The sequence below is a fragment of the Montipora foliosa genome, chromosome 7 (assembly GCF_036669935.1).
Source record: "Montipora foliosa isolate CH-2021 chromosome 7, ASM3666993v2, whole genome shotgun sequence".
Classification (NCBI taxonomy): Eukaryota; Metazoa; Cnidaria; class Anthozoa; order Scleractinia; family Acroporidae; genus Montipora; species Montipora foliosa.
In genome coordinates this window covers 19,497,946-19,503,059 of record NC_090875.1, presented here as the reverse complement: position 1 = coordinate 19,503,059, position 5,114 = coordinate 19,497,946, and the positions used below count along the sequence as shown (strand labels likewise).

The following is a 5,114-nucleotide window of genomic DNA, read 5'->3' as shown; positions in this document are numbered from 1 at the left end:
ATCGGTGCTGTACTTTGCTGGTAGGACTGGCTGAACCGACACTTATAAAAAATCTATGAAATAAGAATCGCGGCTTTACCTTTGACATGGAAGGGGCAGAATTACCCAGTTTACGGATGTCTCATTGAAAAATTCCTGGTTACCCCCAATTTTCCTTTTGGATTTCAATAACACTTGCTAAGATCTGCTTTTCCCGCATATTCAGTAAACCGCGTTACTATACCTTTTGAATTAGTAAGCACCGTCCTTAATGCGTACTTCCTTGGTGTAAATAATTAAAAATTCGATTATGAGCTCTCGATTTCTACGAGCTGATAGTTGACGAGGCTGAAGGCCGAATCAACTATCACCTCATAGAAATCGAGAGCGAATGATCTAATTGTTTTAGTGGAATTTTTACTAAAATTTACTTCAAATAACGGTTTCCAATTATTTCTTGACGTATTATTAAACTTTGCGCCTGAAAAAGATCGCTCGGCTTGAATCTAAGTTGTGCGCGCGAGCACATCAGCTTTTTCAATAATTTCAACTTTTTTCACGAAACCGTAACTGTCCTTCGTTTAGACTTCTCAGAAATTTAATTACCATTTGCATCCAAATTTTTCTCCAAAAAAAACGTCGTTATTTCCAAGACTACCTCCAGCCACTGCACACTAATGGCTGATAGTTTTCAATGGATCAGCCAATCAGATTACAGCATTTGCATTAGTATACTAGTAGAATTCTACTAAAAGAAATAGATCAGGAAACCAGTGTACAAGGAAGTTATCTTTATTTTCAATATTACTGTTTTGACATCGTTTTTTTAATTGCAGCCGTCACGAAGGGTAGGGAAAGTAGACAACAACCTGATTCAAATGTAGACATGTAATGGGTCTGCCAAGTTATCAATAATTTTAAAACACTGACAGACGACTTAACATGACAATTTTTTCTTGGCTCATGTTTTGGCGTTTAGGCAATGGATTTGCCAAGACACGGGCAATAAGCCATACTGAGCTTAAAATTAACCTTTACCTATTAACAATATTGTATTTTCAGAGATTATAAGATGGACGAAGAAAGAGTTAAACACATTGGATAGAATGACTAGAAAGGTATTGACAATATATGGTGCTTTTCATCCAAAGAGTGATGTTGATAGGTTGTACGTGTCAAGGGTGAATGGAGGCCAGGAACTGAAAAGCTGTGAGGGATGTGTGAGAAGTGAGGAAAACAGTTTAGGATGGTATACGAAGAATTCTCTGGAAGTCCTGCTGCAAGGGGTAAGGGCTACTATTTTCATAGTCCATTTCACAGTTGTGTGCTTAGTTACCTGGCCTCTGAATGAAAATGAGGCTGGAGTTGACCTTGTTTTGATAGAACCCTTACTCATTTTCTTATGTAAATTCTTATTAATTAGCATGACAACAACATCATTAACATAAGAAAAGGAGAGAGGTTTGTATCACAACAAGGTCAACACCAGCCTCACTTTCATTTAAAGGCCAGGAATTTAATGCTGGGGGTAGCCCTGCGTTGGACTAGCCAGGGGGAGTAGAAACACTCCTTGTCGCTTCATGCCACAGAAACCGGGATAAGCTGCGGCCTAATGGGCTTTGCTTGTAAGCAGACTTTACCTTTACCTGATTGACCGAGAAAAATGCAAGCGCGCATGTTGCATTTGTTTAATTACAATAAGCTATCTCAATTTTTTTCATGTATGTTATTATTAAGTTTGTGTAATGATATGATTTTTCTCATGCAATTTGGAATTAATGAGCACTAGTAATTTATTTTCGGAGATTTCTTATGCCCATTTATTCCAAATTGCACTTAAAATAATGTAATTGCCTCTACAAAAACTGTAACAATTGTTGTATCTTGCTTTTGACATTATTAACAACTCCAGAGCCAAACGGATGAAAATGTCAATAAAATCCATTTGAACTGAGTCCTTCATGTCCAGCACCCTGGGAAAATAAATTTCTGCACCATTATTGCATTACAAAACTGATTTTATTACATAGATACTAATGAAATACCAGGATTTCTCCTTTTACTAAAAAATCATATCCTCACCATGCACAGTTAACATAATATCATTTTTATCTTTCACATGTGAGAATATAGGTGTCGTCATGGTAACGAACACCATTAGCCAATAAAATGCACGCTTCCTCTTCATTGTAAGATATTTTTGTGCTTTAATATGATTCTTCTCTACTATGATTTGTTTTTCATAACTTTCATATTTTGTTTCACGTTACACAACATGTGTGTTTTAGCGGTTGGTAACCACTTTTCATCATTTCAAAAATGAGTAAAACAAGTTGTTTAAAATCGAGAAATTTCATCAATATCTATATAATAAACAGAACATTACATGGCCGTTTGGGGATACAAATTTTATCTTCTTGTGCTAAAAGTATCTCTCACTTGTACGCTTCACTCACTCGTGAGATACTTTAAGCACTCGAAGATAAAATTCGTTTCCCTGCACGGCCATGTAATATCCTCTATTTCTGTTGTGGATTACAAGGATTAAGATCTTCTGAGAATGCAATGGTTTAAATCATAGTAGAAATTTTCATCACATTCTCTTGATTGGGTAGCAATTTACTGCAACAGCGAGGAGAATAAGAAATCCTTTGACCCATGCACTCCCGTGATTGAGATTTAACAGATTAATTTTTGTCTAACGCCAGACGATTTCCTGGGGAGGTGGCTGAGGAGTGAAATGGGTTATATCTAAAACTATAAATTGCCATGACAATGTTTACTTTTCTTTTAAAAACAACAAACCTCTTTCTCTGACTAATGGTAAGTACAGTATTAAACAATTCTTGATTTTGATCGGTTCTGTGAGCGACAGTACAGCTTGAGCAATTTTGCGAACTTTCAATACATCACTTGTGCTCATAAAATGAATCACCAAATGAACAAGTTCATAGGATTTTTTATTCATATACTCAAAAAAAATTACTCCATCGCGGTGTTTCCAAAGCAACTGCAATACTGCATTCTTAAACTTATTTATGCATTATTCATTAGCCAATCAGAAACATATTCTGTCAAAGATGTAATGAAACATTATCGAACTCGGACAACTTGAGCTACAGCCTAAGACTGAGGAAGTTTTCAGGCTAGTTGTTAAGCTTACCTTATGATTGAATTCCGTTTAAGCGATTCTCAGTACCACTTCTCTGTGCCTAGGCCCAAGAAAAAGAGCAAAGAAAAAAAGAGTAATTTTCCCAACCTGCAAGATTCTATGGTTTACAAGCCACAATACTAAAGGTAACATGTGCACAACGAATGCCAGATTTACTACTTAACAGTATTATAGCACACATATTTTGCACATACAAAATTAGATACATGTTTTTCCTCAAGTTTGTAAATGGGATATGTGTACCACTTTGCAGCTTGTGTTGTAACCATGCCTTAAAGTACCTGTATGTGTGTGTGTCATTTTGTATACGACTGGGTGGTTTAGCGGTTATTAACCACGCCTCCCACCTCTGTGACCTGGGTTCAACCCTGGCCTTGAGGTCGTATGTGGGCTGAGTTTCAGTCAATCTCAACCCGACTCTGAGGCTTTTTCTCCAGATAAACCGGTTTTCCTCCCTCATCAAAATCGACTCGGTCAATTACATCTGGCTCCCGGTTGATACACTCGATAGGGATAACCTCTGGTTTCCTTCCCTTTCATTGAATTAAATGAATAAAGTTGGTATTATTATTATTATTATTATGATGATGATGATGATGATGATGATGATGATGATGATGATGATAGTTCAAAATTACCCGTAATGCAACTATTCACACCATAATGTAACTGTGAAGGCAAGTCGCAGTAATCAGACTTGTCATGGCTTGATTAATTGTAATCATTCCATTTCATTGGATTGACAGATAATCATCATAAACTGGACTTGACTTTACAAAATTAATAACAAAGCTATGCATGAGGGAGGCCACAAAGATCACGTAAGAAGTTACTGTACATGTATTTTTAACAGCAAGACAAATGCAAGATACCTTTCTGTGGGCAGCAGATGCAAATAAAGGCTCAAATTCTGCTTCCTTGTGGGAACATTCAGTCACCATCTCAGTCACTATTTCTTTGTACCTAAAAGTGAGAAGAGTTAAAATGCAGAATTCACCGAACCAAATGTTTGGTACACAAAGTTCTTTATTCTGCTCCCAATAAAAATAATGTCAAAATACATTGTAACTTGTTTTTCTGACCACGACTTGAAAACATGTACAGTCTGTATCCACAATTCTTGGTGACAAAACATCAAAGATTTCAAAACCTACCTTTTGACAGGGACCTCCTCTCCAACCTCCTACTAAAGATAACTTTAAACAAGAAACAATGATTACAGTTGAAGTGCCCCCATGACCAAAAAAATCAATTCTTATTTTTCTTTGAATTTCAAAACTATGTTAACTAAACACCAAGTGACCAAAATTTTAAGCCTTGATTTTAAAAGACACCTGTTTATTTTAACTGGAATTTTCCTATTTCATGGTCTGTCATTACTAAAGTCTTGAGAGCGCTGGATTGAGGAGAAAATGATGTCAAAGGCTCAGCAGTTCAAGAATGCAATGCGTGTGTATGCCGCAGAATTAATAGGCAGCACGGGAGTTTTGGGCTTTCAGACTTAAACTGGCATTTCACATACAAATGTATAAAAATGATAATAAGCTGCATCCACACACTGAAATTTTAAGCTACTGAGTAAATGACCTCACTTTTCCCTGGATCCAACTCTCTGAGGTCCACTCAGTCAGTTTTGAACGTAAGTAATGGCAGACCGTGAAATTGAAAATTTAGACTCAAAAAACAGCCTTTGGATAAAAGTCAAAGATCAAAATTTTGCAATTAAGGTGTTGAGAAAACAACTTTCAAAACCTGAAGAAAATAAAGGAAGTTATCTTTTTATCACAGGGGCACTTTACACATTCAAATGAAAAGGACTTTCACTGGTTTGCATCAGAAAAAACAATCTCCTTCTTTGAAACGGAGCATGCTACCAATTCTCCCACATAATCTCTGGCCCTTTCAATCGAAACTTCATTGCACAACTGAACAACGTACAAATCATATTACTTAAGATGTTTAC

The 5,114-nt window shown here is 36.4% G+C and overlaps 1 long non-coding RNA gene across 1 annotated transcript in view; it reads right to left on the bottom strand.

Annotated features, from left to right (window-relative positions):
* Positions 1–766: 766 nt before the first annotated feature.
* Positions 767–5,114, bottom strand: part of LOC138011192 (uncharacterized) — a 5,807-nt gene continuing 1,459 nt past the window's right edge. Inside the window, exons 2-4 of the long non-coding RNA XR_011124641.1 lie at positions 4,024–5,114; positions 3,143–3,191; positions 767–1,952 (exon numbers count right to left, since the gene is read on the bottom strand). The exon at positions 4,024–5,114 is cut by the window's right edge and continues 430 nt beyond it. This is a non-coding gene — a long non-coding RNA (uncharacterized lncRNA). The remainder of the gene's footprint in view (positions 1,953–3,142; positions 3,192–4,023) is intronic.